This window comes from Balaenoptera acutorostrata, chromosome 1, assembly GCF_949987535.1.
Source record: "Balaenoptera acutorostrata chromosome 1, mBalAcu1.1, whole genome shotgun sequence".
In the NCBI taxonomy this organism is placed as follows: domain Eukaryota; kingdom Metazoa; phylum Chordata; class Mammalia; order Artiodactyla; family Balaenopteridae; genus Balaenoptera; species Balaenoptera acutorostrata.
The window spans coordinates 48,768,519-48,789,295 of record NC_080064.1 but is presented as its reverse complement, the minus strand read 5'-3'; the positions used below and the strand labels follow the sequence as shown (position 1 = coordinate 48,789,295).

The following is a 20,777-nucleotide window of genomic DNA, read 5'->3' as shown; positions in this document are numbered from 1 at the left end:
AACACAGCCATAAATAAATAAATAAATAAATAAATAAGTAAATAAATAAACCTGAAGTTAAAAAAAAAAAAAATAGATGTAACACTCAAGATTTCAGCTTTAAAAAAAAAAAAAAAAAGGGGGGCTTCCCTGGTGGCGCAGTGGTTGGGAATCTGCCTGCCAATGCAGGGGACGCGGGTTCGAGCCCTGGTCTGGGAGGATCCCACATGCTGCGGAGCAACTAGGCCCGTAAGCCACAACTACTGAGCCTGCGCGTCTGGAGCCTGTGCTCCGCAACAAGAGAGGCCGCAATGGTGGGAGGCCCGCGCACCGTGATGAAGAGTGGCACCCGGTCGCCGCAACTAGAGAAAGCCCTCGCACAGAAACGAAGACCCAACACAGCCAAAAATAAATAAATAAATAATTTAAAAAAAAAAAAAGGCATGATAATGGAATTGTAAGGTTTTTTAACAAGGGAGGGCTAAACTACCCACGCCAGCCTACCCCCAACCCTGCTGCACGTCATCGGCACTGCTGTGTTCCTTGGCGCAGAAGGGGTAGGAAGGTACCCAGAAGGGCACTGCCACGTGCGGGTGGAGAACGTGGAACGTGGGGACGGCAGTGCTGTAATAAGAAAGACAAGCGGCCAAAGCGGAGGGAGGGTGGCGCTGGCAACAGCAGCTCACGCTTCCTGAGTGCTGTGCCTGTTTTAAGTCATTCAGTCCTCTTTCACAGGTGAGTAACCTGAGGCCCAGAGAAGTTAAATCACTTACCCAAAGGCACACCTATAGTAAGTGGAGGAGCCGGGATTTGAAGCCACCTGTGTAGGTCCAGAGCCCATATTTTAACCACTGCATTCAGCTGCCGTGCTATGCTGCTTGTCTGACACTAACCGCAGTTCTTATGGTTTCAGCTCTTGCAGCGCAGCCCTGTTATTACAGTACGGTCATCTGTTCGATTTCACATCCATCCTATCTTTTGATTCTCACGGCAACCCTAGGAGGTCAGCAGGGGTGGGCCACTTAGTACAGATTAGGCAACTGGGGCTCAGCGACCTAAGCAGGGTCACTACCCCATGAGAACCAGGTTTCCTGCCCCGACTCTGCACCGGTGGTCCAGGACTGGTGGTACACGCTAAGCCTTGCATAGGTGTACTTTGACATTTTGATCAAGATGGAAAAATCTCCCATCACTGTTACGGAGCCATCAAGGAGGAAGCAAGTAGGAGCACGTAGCATCAGGAGCACATAGGAGGACACAGGGCGACCCTCAAGAAGTGAGTCAGTGGGAAAGGAAGGGCTAATGGATAGCCAGACCCCAGTACAGACAGCGATTAGGCCATAGATATTGCTAATTTGTTGTTTTGAGTCTTTTTTTTTTTTTTTTTTTTTGTTTTGACTCTTTAAATCCATTCAAGCTCCCCTACAAATTCTCAGATCTGAAAGTGTGCCGTGAGTACAAAAAGATAGAACATCGCACCATCCTGTGAGGTCTTACAGGTGTGGGCATCTCCATATCTCAGTTAAGGAAACCAAGGCTGGGAAGCTAATGGCTTTTGATAAAATGCACAATCCCAAAGTTGAGGAGCCAAAGTCAGGTCCCCCGTGAAGAGCTTCTATTTTAAAGTTCCTTTCTCATTAGCGTGCATTTCCCATCACTCGTGATTCCTATTGCTTTGCATTGTTATGGCAGCTGAAAACTCACCGAATATATACACAGTGGCGTTATTTCACTTCCTGCTCTGCTGCGTCCTGTGAGGTAGTATGGCTGTTGTGAACAGCTCCATTTTTCAGGTGAAGAAACTGAAACTCAGGGAGTTAAGGGACTTAACTCTGGCCAATAAGTAATTATCTCCAGATCTGAAGTCTCGTCTTTAGATCAGATGCACAGTCCTTTGTACCAAAACAACTCGTAATTCTAAAGGATCCCCAATTCTGCACTTAGCCAGTTGAGTCGTGGAGCCCCTTGGATGGCACTATAGCACACCGCCCCTCTAGACCCCTAACAGAGTCCAGCTTTGAATTGTATGTGCTTCTGCTTCTCTGTCCTCCTCTTGCGATGGTCTCTGAGTGGTGGGTCTGCCTTCCTCTCTGCCTTTCATCTTAGGTCTGTTGGATTTGGGCGATAAAGACTCATAGAGGTGGGTTGAATTGTTCCATATTGGGGGAAAGTTTTGAACAGGCATTTTACAGAAGACAGAGTAGTCTCAGTAGCTAATGGGTCTTCCTGAGATTCACCAGGAGCTGGAACTTTTTCTTGAGAACAAGTACAGCAGTTTTAAGGTCTTGAAGACCCTGATTCTGATCCTGGCTCTGCTCCTTTGTTAGCTGTGTGACCTTGCCCAGGTCACTTCACCTCTCTGTGTCTTAGCTTCCTCATCTACAGAATGTGCTTTAGAATGTCTGCTTTTGTGCTTAAGAAAATTGTGTGAGCGCATCCTTATGGAATGGGAAGCACTTTGCATATGTTGATTATAGTTGAAGCTGGCTTCTTCCCTCATTGTCTTTCCCTCTCTTCTCAGAAGCAGTGGTTCTCAGAGTGTGGTCCCCCGACCAGCAGATCAGTGTCATCAGGATACTTGGCAGGAACTCACATCTCAGGCACCTACTGACTCAGGAATTCTGGGGACTGGGTTGGTGATCTGTTCCTTAACAAGCCCCTCAGGTGATGCGATGCTCACTCAAGTTTGAGAACCATTTCTCTCAAGTGGACCTCTCTTTTGGTGTCTGTTTCTGTTTCTAGCTTTTGAGCAGGGACAAACATTGATTTGAACATTATGCGTCAGGCTCTCAGCCCTCCCCCTAACACCAAATTCTGTTCAGGCCTAGCATGAGCTGCTATACACTCCCGGGTATCCTGCAGGCTCACTCAGGCCATAATGGGCCATTATGGTGGTTTTGTTTATTTTATTTTTTCCCTCTGCTATTCTCTGCCAACAAATGTTGAAATTCTTCTGAGAGCTGGCCAAATACCCCGGTTTTGGACAAGCCTCCTTGTCTTCTTAATTACTCTCCTGTTTGCCTCCTTGGAATGCCTGTGCCCATGCATCCAGTCTCTTCTCCAGTTGGTGGATGGATGGGCCTAATTCTCCTCATCAGTGACAACGTGGTGGCACCTTTATAGCTCCAGGCTCGATATCGTGACCTGCCTGCACTTTCACTGTCAGAGATGACAGGGGTCTCAGAAAAGCAGGTGGCAAGTGCTCGGGAGAATCTATTAGGGTTAGTGATTCCTGCAAAGCCATTTGCTCCAGACAAGAGATTGCTTACAAATAATTCTGTCTCAATAAGCCAGGGTCTGTTATCCACTAATTATTTTTGGATTAGGAAGGGCTAACAGGACTTGGCCTTGGAAGCTCGGAATAATTTGAGTAGAAAACTAGCTTGCTGTGTTCCCCAGAGGAAAGAAGGATCTGTGAGATCAAGGTTTCAGCACTTTGATTGAAAGGAAACCATGCTCTTGTTTTTCTCTGATAAAGGTTGATACAAGACTACCTTTATATGATTTTCCAAATGTCAACTATTGTATCTTGTGGTCAGATCACTTGGAAGATGCTGCTGCAGTGACATCGGCTTCAATGTTCTTATGGTAGAAAAAGCAGATTGCAAGGGACCGGAGAGGAGGGAAGGAGACCAATGATACGGAGGTGGTTGGGATCATCCAGGCAAGCGGTAACAAGGGCCCTGATTAAAGCTGTGGAGTGGAGTAGTCAAGGGAAGTCCAACAGGATTGGACGTGAATTTCTGTCCCCCAGCCCTCCCCACTCCTCTGAGCTCTGAGACCTTGGGCAAATTAAGTAAGAGTCTCCACTGGCTGATTTCTAAACTGAGGGAGAATAAATAACCCTGGGGCATCATCATGAAGATTAAGTGAGAGACTTTTTAAGATGAATTTATTTTAGCAAAGGACCTGGTACATAGTTAAGACTCAACAAAGTCTAGCTCTAATTATTCTTATTGAAATAGCGGTCATGAGTTAACGTGGTGAGTGAGACAAGGAGGAAAGTCTAGGACTGTGCCCCAGGAGTCTTTCTCGAGTCACTGGTAAATGGAACAATTTGGGATAATGAGAGAAACAAAATTGAAGTCAAGCCAAAGACCAGAAAGTAGCAAGGAGAAGCAAGGTAGATGTGATATAAAAGCACTGGGGCTTTGAATAGATTACACACACACACACACACCCTCTGCATTGATGATGACATCAGACAAATGAGGTGTGAGAATATCCAAATGATGGCTCTCAGTGCCTTTTCTCTGGGTCATTAGGAAACAGTCTCCAATTAGCTATGAGCCAAATTCTGGTCTTGCTTTTTTCTTTTTTTTTCATTAGTTCAGGACCCTTTTTTCTCCCCAAAGCCCCACTTATAATTTCTTTCTTTCTTCCTTCCTTCTCTTATAGATCACACACATTGAATCATTATCATATAGTGATGACTCATGATGAAAATTTCCATTTCAGAGCATAGATGGACAATGTGCTTAATTGGATGGGAAATCTAAACTAATTGTGAGGTGGATTATCAATGAGATGGTTTGCCTGAGAGGTCTCAGCACCCTACTCATGCACAGCACAGGGCCGCGGGGAATGGCCTTTCTTTTTTTCTCCTTTTGCTAAAGAGCCAGATGGACTTTGGGTAGAATCCCAGCTCAACCACTTATTGGGTAAGTAATTTTTAGTAATTTACTTAACCTCTTTTTTAGCCTTAGTTTTGCCTGCCATACAGTGGGGATACGAATATAAATATAGGTCACATATTTGCCAAGTCTTCCCTGATCTCCCAAGCCTGGGTTAGACGTGCCTCCGCTGTGTCCCCACGGCACCCTGGACATTCCTTGTCATGGGGTTTTGCATGTCCACTTAGCACTGTTCATATGACTGTCATCATTAGACATCTGTGTTGTGTATCACTGTGTCCCCAGCTCTATCCTGAGTGCCCGGAATGTAGAAGGTGCCCAGTAAATACTGGCTGCGTTGAGTTGAATAGAGTGTCCTTGAGAAATTGCTTTGCCCTGCCCCTTCCACATGCCTGTTAGTCATCTCCAACCTCAGGAGGTGACCGTGAAAAGATTCTTCCCCTACACAATTTTATTAATCACAATCCTTGCAATTCGTAGACCACTTTATTGTTTCCAAAGCCCTTTCGTGTCTGGGGCATCCCTGGTCAGGGCTTGTGCAGCTGAAGGGGCAGAGTAGGGCTCAGCAGGCAGGCATCAGGTCTCCATCATCACAGGTATGAAGTCAGGTAGGTCGAGGAGCTGCGATCTGAACCTGAGCTGGCGTGACTCCACAGCCCACACTCCCTCTCCTGATTCCTCTCTCAGGGTTTGCTCTTAGGTTTATCTCCATCGCTCTCCCTGCCAGTGCTCTTTACCACTTCTGTATTGGTTGCACGGACCAAGATGACGTGTTCACACAAGGTGTAGGAAAGCTTACTCAACCTAAGGAGGCAAGGTGCCCTCCGATTCAAAGATCAGAGACCCTCCTCTTTCTTTAGAGATAAACGTAATCATTTTGATAACTTTGGTCAGTTTTGTTTTTTTCTTTTTTTTTTTTTTTTTAAATATTTATTTATTTCTGGCTGTGTTGGGTCTTCGTTTCTGTGCGAGGGCTTTCTCCAGTTGCGGCGAGTGGGGGCCACTCTTCATCGCGGTGCGCGGGCCTCTCACTATCGTGGCCTCTCGTTGCGGAGCACAGGCTCCAGACGCGCAGGCTCAGTAGTTGTGGCTCACGGGCCTAGTTGCTCCGCGGCATGTGGGATCTTCCCAGACCAGGGCTCGAACCCGTGTCCCCTGCATTGGCAGGCAGATTCTCAACCACTGCGCCACCAGGGAAGCCCTGTTTTTTTCTTAAGTTGACCACTGATGCACCTGGGTTAATGGAGGGAAACTTTTTCCTTTCCGCAATTGGTTTTGGACTTCTACCCCCAGCCCCCAAACTTTATTCAGAAATTAACTTAATGGTTTTATTCTCTACTGGAATGTTCCTTGTGGGTGTGTCTGGAGTACTCTCCAGCCTTGGCCTGGCGATCTCAAAGGACAAGATAGCAACCCCCGGGGGGCATTGTCAGCCCCAAGGGAGGTGTGCTGTGTGAGCAGTGGCCACGTGCCCAGATTTCCTAGAAAGTTCCCAGTTTTTAGTGTCCTGTTCCACAGGCCAACGAGCACATTGATGTCTTTGGTACATGCACTTTCCAGAATCACATGCAACTTGCTACGTAAAATGTGATGCCTTATAGTAAGATGCTGTGGGTTTTTTACACCCTACCTTGTTACAAAGATGAAACGAGGGGGTTTATAGAGATATGTACATTATAGGGCATATTAGTTACATAACTAATATGAACCGAGGAAAGAGATGATAGATGAAAATTATGCAGTAAGATCCTGTTGTTTGGTCTGAACTTCCTAGTGGTCAAAGGAAAAAGACAAACAGTTTTAAGATTTACAGTGTCTAGTCAAAACGAAGCTGCTCTGGAGAATCACAGAAGGTAGGTGCTTCATTTAAAGTGGGTGCACATTTTTAAATTCAGTGTGCAGCATGAAGTTTTTATACTACTCTAGCTTCAAAAGTGGAAAATGTATATCTGGGATCTTTTTAGATTGTACCTTTTTGGGGGGTGACAATAGCCGTCAAAATTTGGCACTCCAGTACAAAATGGAAATCAAGCAGCCTCGAGCTAAGCTTCAAGGAATTTTCAAGACAATAGAATAGACAGTCTGTTACTTCAATAGACAGTCTGTTACTCAGTTAAAGAGCATATATTATTCCTTATGTAACTGAAACAGAGTAGTTAATTTCCCAGCAAAACATCCTAAGACTCCTGGCAGGCCTTCACTTGGTATCCAGAATGTCTTTACATCACTAACAGATCTTTGCTAATTATAAAATTCTTGAAGTTGGGTACTGGAAGAAAAATGTTTTGCACACTTTACAAATAATATGCCTCTGTGGAGGTGAATGCTGACTCATGCATTTCAGGTTGTGGCTTATTTGGATATTCATAAGGCCCCTGTTGGCTGATTATGTCAGCACAACCTCTTTATTGAATTATGGATTGGGTATTTAATCAAGGCCTGTGCCTTATTATTAGCCGTGTAACGTTCCATTGTTTCAGTGGAAAATGGAATGTGTAAAACCTGATTCACATGAAAATCTATTGGCCCACTAATAAATAACGTTTTACAGAGCACTCTTTCATATCCCTGTAATCCTTATCTGCCAGGGAAGTGGGCATACATAAGCACACCTCACAGTGATGGATTGGGTCAGCACTCCCGTCAGAATGGTGGCCAGCTAGACTCTACGTGTGGGTTTTCGTGAGTTTGCTTGTCCTATTGTAATCCTGGACTCGAGAGTTGGGGCTGTTTGTGGACAAACACTGATACACGTTAGGGAGAGTTTATATTCTAATGTAATCGCTCAGTGAGGAGGCTTGATTTAGTCTAGTGATTTTGCCCACTTGGTTGCATCTTACACTTACGTAGAACACTTAAAAGACCATTACCTGGGCTCCACCTCCAAAAACTTGGATTCACCTGGTCCAGGTGTCCCCAGGTGAATCCTGACTTGCAGCCAAGATGAGGATCACTGAGTTGTGCTCTCAGCAGGGCCAACAGTTACCCCGTTTAATGGCTGTGAGTCTCCAACTCCACACTAGACTCTCTGAGGGTGGAAATCCTCCATGCTTTCTTCTTCTGGAATCTCAGACTCAGGAAGTCTGGTGGGGCATTTGTGGCTCGTGGGGGAAGGCTCAAGTGGGAGACCTTGAAATCCAGGCTTGTGTCCTGGTGCTTCCTGGCTGGGAGCCACTGGGAAATCTACCTCCGTCTCTGGAGAAGAATCAGAAACCTTGTCAAATTGTGAATTTGGAATTGCTTACATGGGAGACAAGCTCATAAGTTCAATGCCCGAGTACCACCTCTAGCTGCATTATGTTAGTGAGTTTAAGGCGACTCATGGTGAAGAAGGGGATGGTAATTTTTGTTTCTCTAGGCTGTTGTGAAGATTTAAGTAAGATTATGTCGTCAGGACCCTTTAGGTGGGAGGTGGTTCATAAAGGTTTCTTTCAGTCTCATTTCTTGCCTCCCTCGGACTCCTTCCTCTCATCTTTCTTCCTCTGTCTTCTTTGCATGTAACTCTTTAAGATTTTCTTTAATGGTCTGTCCCCAAGATGGTTCTTTCTCTGTGCCCAGGTATCCAAGCCAGAGGCACGTGAATCTTGAGTCTCCAAACTCTATCTTCCTCTGTCCACTGCTGCCATTGCCACCTTATAACTGGTCTTTGGGCCTTCAGACTTTCTGTTCTCCAGATTCTCCTTTAGCAGCCAGTGTTACCGTCCTAAGATGAAGTGACAGAGTAGCATGATGAGGGCCAGAAGAGAGAGTGTGCAGGATTCTCTGGGATCACAGAGGAAGTTCCTAAGTCGGTTAAAGATGGGGAGGCATTGAATCTCAGAAGACTTCCTGGAATAATTGCCGTCTCAAACAAGTGCTGAAGGTTTATTTGGAGCTAGCTAGGCACAGAGAGCGAGAAGAGTTATATTGTTATAAAACAACATTTTAAAGGTTTTCTTTAACTAAAAGCAATTAACTCGGGTTATTTTAATGGAGGAGGAATGAATTTTTTATTTGGGGAGGAGAGTGTCATCAGATTTCAGCCTCATCTAGAAACCCTGCAATTCCATATTCAGACTCCACGCAGCCTACAGGCACCCGGGGTTTGGAGCGGATTAGAAGTGAGGCCTGAGCACCCTGTTTAATGATGTGAGGCTGCTCTTCCAGGCTGTGGTGCCCGGTTAAAGCCTGCAGCTTCTATTTAAAGGAGATTCTAGCACAGCAGCTGAGGTGGATGGTGGATTAAGGCCTAACACAGCAATCTGCTAAACAGCTCAGGGACTGGGGAAACCCCCAAGGGCTACATCCCAGCCATTTAATGGCTTCTAGAAGCAGAGCTCAGGGAGGGGCAACAACAGGTGAGAAGTCAATTTCACCTTCATTGCTTGCCTGCGCGCTCCTGACGTGACCCTAGGAGAATTTATGTCAGGTGCAAAGTGTGTATTTGTCCCTGATTCAAATGGCAGCTCTAGTCTCCATTTCAGATTCATTCTTGTGCCTTTAGTTGCATTTTATGAAAAGTGGCTGTATTCACTATGAACCAGTTTTCCTCTTGAGTTTTACTACTGAAATCATCCAAATAAATCACCTCGAATCCTCCATCCTACCTGCTTTAAAAGCCAGGGGGGGAAACAGTGAAATCCCCTTAAAACGTACTTGCAACATTTTTGTGACTTGAGACGATGATTAGCTATTAAATTGAAATGTCTTCCTCCAGTGCTGTCCCACTGAACTTTCTGTGATGACAGAAATATTCTACATCTTTGCTCTCCAATATGGTAGCCATTAGCCACATAGGCCTGTTCAGTACTTGAAATGTGGTTAGTATGACAGAAGAATTGAAATTTTAATTTTATTTAATTTTAATTACTTTAAATGTGAATAGCCATGTACTAGTGTCTACCATATTGGACAGCACCATTCTAGACTCTGAATATACTAAGCTATCCTATACCTCTGTACCTTGGATCAAGGTTTTCTCTCTTTCCAAAATGTTCATCCCTGCATTATTTGCAAGAAAACTCCTACTGTTCTGTAAGAATCAGCTCAGCTACTGTTACTAAAAGCTTTCCTGAACCTGAGACTGAATTTGGTGCTGCTTCGGCTTTGTCCTCACTCCCACCATGGAACTCATCATGCATTTTATTTTACATTGTACCATCTCTTGCCTCTGTCTTTTTCCTTCCATCTTCTCCATTAAACTGTAACGTCCTCCAGAGTAGGGGCTAAATCTCTCCTCCTGGTATCCCAAGGAATCTAGCACAGTAGCTGCTGGCTCCCACACAGTGAGGGGCCTTGTGATACAGGGTAAGCGGACAGGCAGTTCTGCATTCCAGCCCCTTTTCTGCTACTTACCAGTTCTGCAGCTTCGGCCAAGTCCACCTGGCTGAGCCTTAATTTTTTCACCTGTCAGTGGAGCATTATGATTCCTTCATTGTTCAAGAGGTTATGAGGATTACTGATAATATACATCAAGTCCCTGGGACATGGCAGGCCCTCCGTAATTGATAGCTACTATTACTAGATGTTCTGCAAATGTTTGAGCCTTTACGCCTGTAATTTCCTCAGGTGCTTGAGTGCTAATCAGTGGGTTAAACAGTTGATTAGGATTCACTTTTTAGGACAACCCTAATAAGGCAGTTATGACTATCACATTTGGTGGTTGAAGTTATGCTCTACAGCTAGGAAGTGGCTTAGCTGGAATGCAAACCCAAGTTTGTCTGAATGCGAAGCCCATGCTAGACGTCCTTAATACCACTCTCACATGGATTTGTACTTAATTCCAGGTAGCGATGCACATATTCAATTAAAACACATCACGGGGGAAATCACTTTAACACAGCCAACAGAATTCCCCTGAATGAGTGGATGGGGAGACTGCAATTGCATTCCTTGTACAGAGTTTCCATTCCCTGCTTGCAGTTTTTAGGTAAAGAGTTAAGGAAACATCTAATCCATTCTCTCAATTAGGTTCTGTAATAGATTGTCATGGGCATTTTCAAGATAAGTGTTCAATGATAGTGTTGTGAAGTGCATTGATCAGCTGCGTCCCAGAAGTCTCATTGATTATCAGGTCTGTGTAAAGCAGAAAGGCTGCTCCTGTCCGATCCTTGGAGGGCTCAAACTTCAGGGTTTGAAGGTAGCTCATAGGAACTTCAAGTCAGGGCCCCGCTTTCCTCATCTATACAAATTAGCCTTGCTTTTGAAGACACTCATCCGGAGCCTGGATTCTGGGCCCTTTTATTGACACCACTAGAGTTGCTTTTTGTTTTCTGAACGTCACCTCCCTTCTCTGCCACTTTTATCGAGTGTCTACCACATAAAGACACTGGGTTTTATGGGCACTGGGTTAACCTGCTCTGGAAAGATACCTGTCACTGAGACAGAGCTAGACATTGACGTCTGAGTAGAGAGCACCAATTTAAAAGGCCCACATGTGATGTTAGCGAACACCTATGGTAAGAAGCATCTGCCACATTGAGAACCTTACATAGAGTATTAATCTTCACCACAATCCTATGCATTAGATACTGTTTATCCCCATTTTATAGTTGGGGAAACAGACACAGAGAGATTACATAACTTGCCCAAGATCACACAGCCAGTAAGGGTTAGAGCTAGGATTTGAACCCAAGGAGCCCAGCTTCAGCCTTTGCTCATGACCACCGTGCTGTATTGCCTCCCCATTGTCATACAGATAGTTCCAATATGAGGTCAGATGGGATAAGTGGTAAGATTGGTTCCCAAACTAGTCTACATCACAGGATCACCCAAATAGCTTTTTAGCAAAGACCGCTGCAGTAGATCACCCTAGGCTTGCTAAGTCTGAATCTCTAAGAGAGGGCCCAGAAAATGATATGCTTTTTAAAAAATGTCTCCAGATGATTTATATGGACAGCCAAGTTTGGGCATCACTACCATGAGAAAAGAAAGCACCAAGTGCTATGACAGTGCAGATGAAGGGGTGAAAGGAAGGTTAATTCTGTTACTGAACTCAGGTTTGGCTGCTAACGCTTGAAAGCCAATACTCGAAAGACAAGTGTTGGTTGGAAAAGGAAAGGTTGCTTTATTCAGGAGGCCAGCAACCTGGGGAGAAGGCAGACTCATGTCCCAGAACCAACTCTGAAGATTCTGCTTGGCCATGAAAGTTTTTTAAAGGGAAAAGGGGAAATAATCTCAGTTAATCATTGATGTAGGGCGTCAGATTCTTCCTCATTTTCCATTGCGTGCAGATTTGCTGACTCCTTGTGATCTTCCTTTAGACGCTATCCTGTTCACACAGTTTGCTTGCGGGATTACTGAAAGGGAAGCTGGGGAAGAGATCTAGTCATCTGTTACTTATTCTTCATTCTTACTTCTTTAAGAAAAGAATCAACAGGTTAGACAAGGCATTGTTTGATCAGGGACTTGCAAAGGTTGTCCAATTAGTGATGAATAGGGCATGTGCTATGTGGGTTAGGTTAAATATTGTCGAGTTATCTCACATCTGTAATTAAGTTTTTAAAGTTTCAGGGGAACAGAAATGAGCAAACAGGAAAGGGGCAGAAGAGCTGCTTACAGTTCTTCTGCAGAATTGTGGGGTAAGGAGAGAGTGGGTGTTAAGAAGAGCTGGCATTTGAACTGGGTATTAAAGAAACGAACAGGGCTTCCCTGGTGGTGCAGTGGTTAAGAATCCACCTGCCAATGCAGGGGACACAGGTTTGAGCCCTGGTCCGGCAAGATCTCACATGCCGTGGAGCAACTAAGCCTGTGTGCCACAACTACTGAGCCCGCGTGCCACAACTACTAAAGCCCATGCGCCTAGAGCCCATGCTCCACAACAAGAGAAGCCATTGCAATGAGAAGCCTGCGCACCACAACGAAGAGTAGACCTCGCTCGCCACAACTAGAGAAAGTCCGCGCGTAGAAACGAAGACACAACACAACCAAAAATAAATAAATTTATATATATATATTTAAAAAATCCCGAAGAGTGGTTAGCTTGGTATCTTCTGTGGGAAAAATCTGGATCATGCCTAGAAGCTGATAGGTTCTCAGGAGAGAGAGAAACGGGAACAGAGACACAGAGACACCCCTCTTTCTTGCACTTCAGTAGAAGTGTATGTAGGGAGCTTGGTGACAGGACTGTCATTGTTACCCAGGACCAAAATTAGAGTAAAATATCTTATCCTATATGGCATGATTTCAGAGCCTTCACAAAATTGCTTCCGAAAATCCTTGCCCATGTGTCCACAAACCTTGAAATGTCTCGAAGTTCTGCCTTTTAGTTTAAGCCTTTGCTTGCAGCTGGAAATTAAAAGGTCCTGGATGGCTGACACATTAAAACATTAAATATTAACATTGGCAGCACAGCTGTTTTGACCTTTAGGGCATCTACCACTAGGGACAAAACAGAACTGAGGGTGGGGATGAAAATTGTTATTCTACAAAATAAGGTCTGGGTTAAAACTAGTTGTGAAAATAGTGTGAGAAGGTCTTGCTTGGGGGAGGGGAAGCCGGAGTCCAAGGCTCGGAGGACAAGACTGGGATCCCTTGGTCCCCTTTGCTGTGCTCTGTCATCTAAGGCTGGCCTGATCATTTCCAAAGTTTGCAAACCAAATTGTTCTTGGAGTCTACAGAAGAGTGAAGTGAAGATTTATAGCTTGGCAGGATGATTAACATATCAGCCAGGGTGCGGAGAGTGTGTTAAGGAAAGGGTTCTTGCAAGGTCGCCATTTTTTTCTTTTTCTTCCCTTTTTTCCCCCCTCAACTAGGACAAAAAGAAAACAAAAAAGAAAGACTAATTCGAAAACACCAGAACTGGTTTGTGAAAATCGGCATGCCGCTGTCATCCTCTGGTTGACTGATTAATGTCCTAGGGTCAGTGTTCACCATCTGTCCTTACGCTTTTCTTGTTTAAATAGTACTTTTCCTTAGTACGTGTAAAAACAAGCCATTGGAAAGTACTACAAGCCTAGAGGAAACCAAAACTTCATACTGCCCCTCCCCCCAACACACACACGCGCGCGCGCGCGCTCTCTCTCTCTCTCTCTCTCTCTCTCTCACACACACACACACACACACACACACACACAAGAGACAGGAAAAAGACATTTCAATTTAATAGCTAATCATTGTGTCAAGTACACAAAAATGTTGCAAAAATGTTTGCCACCCCCGTTCACCCCTTGGCCCTCGTTCACCTCCACCCCACCTCCACCCCCACCCCGCTCGGCTGCTTCTCCTGTAGGGTTTTGATGGTTCTGTTTACATCAGTCTTAACAAGAGGTATGCTTGTTCTCGCTTGTGCAGAAAACGTTGTTCCAGATTCAATCGACCGGGTTCATGTCCCCTCACATAGCTTTTAAGGTTATTTATTTAAATGTCTAATGTATCTTATTGTAACAGACATTGTTTTGCCAACATTGCCTATTTCAGTGGCAATGAAATTTTTTTAAGAGGATTTCACCGTTTCCCCCCTCCCCAGCTTTTAAAGCAGGTAGGATGGAGGATTCAAGGTGGTTTATTTGGATGATTTCAGTAGTAAAACTCAAGAGGAAAATTGGTTCGTAGTGAATACAGCCACTTTTCATAAAATGCAACTAAAGGCACAAGAATGAATCTGAAATGGAGACTAGAGCTGCCATTTGAATCAGGGACAAATACACGCTTTGCACCTGACATAAATTCTCCTAGGGTCACGTCAGGAGCGCGCAGGCAAGCAATGAAGGTGAAATTGACTTCTCACCTGTTGTTGCCCCTCCCTGAGTTCTGCTTCTAGAAGCCATTAAATGGCTGGGATGTAGCCCTTGGGGGTTTCCCCAGTCCCTGAGCTGTTTAGCAGATTGCTGTGTTAGGCCTTAATCCACCATCCACCTCAGCTGCTGTGCTAGAATCTCCTTTAAATAGAAGCTGCAGGCTTTAACCGGGCACCACAGCCTGGAAGAGCAGCCTCACATCATTAAACAGGGTGCCGAGGCCTCACTTCTAATCCGCTCCAAACCCCGGGTGCCCGTAGGCTGCGTGGAGTCTGAATATGGAATTGCAGGGTTTCTAGATGAGGCTGAAATCTGATGACACTCTTCTCCCCAAATAAAAAATTCATTCCTCCTCCATTAAAATAACCCGAGTTAATTGCTTTTAGTTAAAGAAAACCTTTAAAATGTTGTGTTTCGTTCTCAGCTAGCCTTTAATCTCTAGGAGGTAGGTGTGGGGGGCTTCCCTTTTATTGTACTTAATGGGTGCCTCGCACTTTGTTAGGTATCTTCCATATGTGATTGTATATCTTTGGGGTTTTTCTTTTTCAGTTTTGTATTATGTCACATGATAAAGATAGAAAAAATACAGAAAAATGAATAAGACATAAATAGACAGCCTAATGAATGATTATGAAATGAACACCTATAGAACGCATATCCAAATCAAGACATTACAACATAACTAGCACCCCAAAATTGTCCCATGTCCCTTCTTAATCATAGTCGCCCGCTTCCCTCTAACAAATGAGGAAGCCATATTCCCAGTTTTTGACAAAGATGCCATAAAATGCATAAAGCTGTAGGAAACATAAAGAGGATTGAGTCCATAACTGAATAGTCAAGGGTGGTCAAGTACCTAAAGTTTATTTATAGTACCTATATTGTGATTTTAGGGGAATATGTAATATGCAACACTCAAACATCTAATATATCTTGTATCTTACTGTTTTGGAGGTGAACAGCTTTTGTAAAACAAAATTCATGGAATGACGTGTACTTTGGTCTGGACAGGAAAATAAACAAGCGAAAACAAACAAACAAAACCTAAAACAAAATAAAAACAATGATGACAATAATATCTCCTCCTACCTTTTGCAGAATGCTGATTCTGGACCGGATACTGGACTAAGCAGTTTCCTTAAGTTGTTCCCAATGCATTTTTCCATGAGTGTGTGCTTTAGAGTTCTTTCTTCATCCTGCCCCTATGACCTTGTTACTTGTACATGTTTGCCCTGGAGGTACAGGAAGACAGCAATCTTTCTGAGAAATTCTCCAGGTTGGGCCATTGTTATGCTATGTTGGGGCCCTACTATTTCAGCACAGACATGCCATGCATTTCTGGTGTTCACCACAGAGCTAAATGCAAAGGCTTTAGTTGTAATTTGGATGTAATTTTTTGTGGTGATATAAATACGACTCTATTTGAAGTGGGTTGAATTAGAAAACTCATGAATAAATGCTTTGACATAATCAGAATTATATAGCAAGGAACTGACCTACTTTTCAGGAAGGCTCCCCCAGAGTTCCTTGGGTAATAGTTCATTAACCCAACAGAGAAATCTTCATGCTAATAGAACTTAGCAGAGAATATTGGAATCTGCAGTTGGTCAGGCAATCCAAAAAAAATCATTTAAAATCTGAAATCATTAAAAAAAATGAGTCATGTTTTCCTTTGCATTTTATTTCAACTGAAGCTATATAATAAGTGTACATCAATTTATTGACCTCTTGATGTCAGTATAAGGACTTTTCTTGGAATACAGTTTTGCTAATTGGAATGCTGTCTACTCTTCTAATAAAATCCATGCCCATGAAACATGTCTTCTATGATTACCAGTTTTGGTTTCTTTAAAATGGCATGAGGATTTTAAAACACTTGCAAAGTAACCAGAATGTAGAATCCATCTGGGTCTGTGTGCTTTTTTCACTTAATTTTTTTTTATAACACTTTCTTTTCACCACTTGCCCATTTTGATTGTTTCCAATTATTGAACTTCATTTTCATAGAAATAACACCTCCCTTTTTTTGTATTCATGTTTCACTGATATATGTAATATTTAATAATTATATACTTACCATAACAAGTATAACTCTCATAGGCAGGTATGGTAACAAATGTATGAGACTCTTGGTAAACACCTAACTTAACAGAATCAAACAGAAATCAAGTAGCCCACCTAACATTAGTGTTCATAGTGAAGCCAGCATCAGATAGTGAGAGGGGTCAAATCCAGCACATTGGTTACTGAAGAGGTTTTCTCCTGTACCTCTCCTACAGAGTTGTTCTGAGGATTTGATATAAGTTAAAGTAAGGCATATAAATTACATGACTAGCATAAAAAAAAGTGATGAGTACGTAGTAGGATCTCAGAAAACTGTAGCTTAAATTTTTCCTCTTTTCTCACTCCCATCCATTCAATCACTATATTTTCATTGGTTCAAATCTTTAGTTATCCTACTAGCCTATGAGCTTGCTGAGGATAAAGGGCATGTCAGCATCGTTTGCTTTCTCTCCACTATATTGCTTGGCATCTAGTAGGCCTTCTTAAAATGTGTTTTAATTTTTGCAGTTGAACAAGGTTGGGGATAACTCTTAGGGGAGGGCAGGAGAATTCTGGCCAAGAGGCCTGTGTCTGGGGTGGGGATGCCAAGAGCAAATGCTAGGGGTTGACATGTGCACAGGTGAGGGAGTTTGGAGATGCCATCACAGGTGCCAAGTGTATAAGGCCAGTGACGTGATCCTGATGGGAATGGTGGGGACACAAGTTCCAAGTCAGTCTGATTTTCTCAAGCACCCTTCTGGGAATCTCCTGCCTTTTGGTTTCAGCCTAGCCTGCTGCCAGCTAAGATCAATTTATCAAACTTCTTATGCAGAGGTTTGCCACCAGACAAGAGAATGCTTGCAAAAGGAAAAAAAACATGATTCCAATCCTAGGAACTTCTTAAGGGCAGTGACCATACGCTACTCATTTTTAGATCTAAGTCTATAAAAAGGCAAAAGAGAAATTTCATGAAATTCCAGACTTTCAAATCAAACAGTCAAGAGCCTCACAGCCCCCTGCATGGACTGAACTTGCCGTGATTCTTCCTTCCTGGTGAAAAAATACACTCTCCAATTGTTGGCAACTCTTAATAAGAATCAAATCTTCTTTACTGAAACCATGTCTAAACAGTAAAATGTTGCTTGGGCCCCTATGCCAAGTTAGAAAGAAAGGAAATGAAGTGGCCTTTATGAAGTGTCGAGAGGAAGACCCTTTCTGCTCTAGCTTGCTTTAATTTGAGAAAGCTCTCTAGCACGAGCCACAGAATGCACTCTCGTATCTCACCTGCTTTTCTCTCTGGCAGTTAGCTCTCACTCCACCTGGGGTGTTTCTGGCTTTGATAACCCACGATCTGGTATCCGCACTGCTTTGGGAGTAAGTGACTGGTAGCAAGGGTCGTGTCCTCTGATCACTATGCCTGTAACATACAGCTCTATTTTCCTGATGTCAGGGCTCATTATGAAGGACCAACACTTGGGACTGGTCATCAGTGGCAGCAGGCAGACCAGGTAACCAAATATTTTATTACAGTCGGCGGTTATGTAGCAGAAAGAGCACAGACTGTGTCACCAGGTTCAGGTTCACATGTCAGCTCCATTCTTCCTACCTATGCAGTTTGGCCAAATCACTCCACCTTGCTGAGCTTCCACTTCCTCATCAGTAGACAGGGAAGCATAATGTCTTTTTTTCCCCCATGAAATTGTTTTGAAGATCAAATGAGCTAACATGGATAAAGCGTTTGCGTTATGAGTTGAGTTGTGTTTCCCCCCCCAATTTTCATATGCTGAAGTCCTAACTCCCAGCACCTCAGAATGTGACCTTACTTGACAATAGGGTTGTTGCAGATGTAATTAATTAGCATGATACCATCAGGGCGGGTCCTAATCCAATATGACTGCCGTCCTCACAAAAAGGGGAAATTAGTACGTAGAGACAGACACAGAGCGAGAATCCTATGTGAAGATGAATGGCAGAAACTGGAGTGATGCATCTATAAGCCAAGAAACGCCAAAGATTGCCATCAAAAGCTAGCCAAGAGACATGGAACAGAGTCTCTCTCACAGCCCTCAGAGGGAACCAACCCTGTCGACACCTTGACCTTGGACTTCTAGCTTCCAGAAGTGTAAGACTATAAATTTCTGTTGTTTAAAGCTGCTTATTTGTGGTACTTTGTTCCAACAGCCCTAGGACACTGATGAACATCTGTCAGTCAATTTTAGTTCTTGACCTTTCTTCACTCTGTCCCTCTTCCTCCTGTGGCCTCCTTTAAATATATCCACGTAAGTGTGCTGCAGGACTCTCTTCAGGGACATACACCTGGGTGTGCTGCACACATCATTTCTGATCTTCCCAAGAGCACAGAGAAGAGGCATCCTCTTTTCTCTGATATGTAATAGGTATTTTTTAATCCTCTGGGTAGTGTGTTCAGTCATCTTCGGCACACACATCCTGCTGCGGGAGATTTGACAATAAGAACAGCCTCGTGACACCGACCTGAAAAGGAACAGCAGATATAAACACATTGCTGTTCCTGTCATCTTGAAACAACATTTTTTTCAGGCATCTCAGAGAGCTGGGAAAAGAGGGATTCTTTTCTTCTAGGTCTCCTGTTTCTCCACTAGCAGGAAAAGATATTCGCAGGTGTGTGGAGTCAGCAGGAGGTACCAAGGAGAGCTGCTTCCCTGAAACCATCCTGAGTGATTTGCATTGTACACGGTGAATACAGACCACCTCACTTTGCCATTCATATTAATTGAGCAATTTTTAAATGTAAAAGGGAGCTCCTTCTGGGTTCATGGTCAAGGCCATGCCCTGGTGCTTCACTGGGCATTTCCTTGAAATTGGCCCTATTTGGTACAGCTTTGCTTTAGTGTTGATGCTACATGGAAAAACCTCCACCTGACTGGACGATAACATCCTGTCACCACTCTCAGCAGCTTTAATGTAAAGAAATTCACATTCTGGGAACCAGCAGCCCTGATCCACTGACTCAGAGGAGAGTTTTCCAGCCACAACGCCAAACAGTCCCCTCTTTTCTCCAGAGCCATATTGAACCCTTTGCCTTGATCTGAGAACCTAGGATCTCAGCTCCTTCAAGTGTTCCAGGCGGCAGTGAGGGAGCCAGGGCCCCCGCAGAGCGAGCCGCCTGCAGGCTGCAAAATTCCAGCGGAGAGAGGATTTTTGAAGTATCAAAAGCTCCACACCTGTGGGTGATTTCCATGCAGAGACAGAGAGCAAGAGTAGCCAACCCATGACCTCTCCAAAACTCACATCTATCCCAGCCCTTCGAGGTACAGAGCCATCCCTTTTGTTGTCCCAGACATTGCAGGAATACAAAGAAGATGAGGTATGTATAGGCTTGGCAGAGAAAAAGAGACAATGGGGCCATCTCAGAGGGCACTGGAGCTGGACTCAGAGATGTGCTTTCCAATCCTACACCTGCCAAGTGACGAGGTGGGAAAGCTTTTCAAAGCCCCTGTACCTGCCAGCATCGCAGTATCTTTACTTGTAAAATAGGTTCATAATAAGTACCTGACAGGTCTGTTGCCAGGATTTTGTGCAATAGCGTAGGTGAATGTGCCTTGCACTTGTGTGTGTATCTGTCAGCCTGTTTTCTCTCTCCCCCATCTATCATCTGTCACATTTATTGAATGATTCCTATATGTTAAGCACTTTGCTAGGTATATTATATTCATCAATTATATACCTAAAGGAGGCAGGGTGTTGTTAATGGTTAAAAATCACACTACTTGAGTTCAAATAAATGCCAGCTGTCTGTGTGACCTTGGCCAAGCCCCTTTATCTCTGTAAGCCTTGGTTTCCTCGTTTGTGTAGTAGGGAGGCTAACAGTGTCTACGCTAAGGGATTTTTGTGAGAAATCAATGAGATGATGCTTGCAAAATATGTGCACCAAGCCTGGCACATAGTAAGTGCTCAATAAATATTAGCAAAAACAAAAAGAACTTGTTGAAGAGTGAGTTTCTCTGTAACCGCTAAGGGGATACACACACCTGTAAGGTTGTTGGGTGACTCCGTCTGTGACTAGATTTTAGCTGTGTTAGAAAATGTGTTTTATAAATCAGTTGAGTTCTTTGGTTTAATGTGTGTGTGTGCCTGTTTCAGTTTATTTATGTGTATTTCTTTAGTTCATAAGAAACTTTTCAATGTGAACTAAAGGGAAAGGGACAGTTGGGAATGTCTGGGAGTGGAATTCATAGATTGAGGGAGAGAGATCAAGGGAAAAATAGCATTTTGGAAGGAACTCAATTCATCACATATGAGAGAACCAGGAGGCAAGACTCTCAACATTTTGGACTGGTGGGGTAAGAGAGGCTCTTGCTCGTGACAAAGGAAACGTGCAGGAAAATGCACAGGTGTGCAAACATGGAGGATGTATTTGGGGACC

The 20,777-nt window shown here is 43.8% G+C and overlaps 1 protein-coding gene across 7 annotated transcripts in view; it reads left to right on the top strand.

Annotated features, from left to right (window-relative positions):
- The window catches only part of DAB1 (DAB adaptor protein 1), a 416,708-nt gene that overhangs the window by 230,287 nt on the left and 165,644 nt on the right, over positions 1-20,777 (top strand). The gene's annotated exons all lie outside the window — the stretch shown is intronic.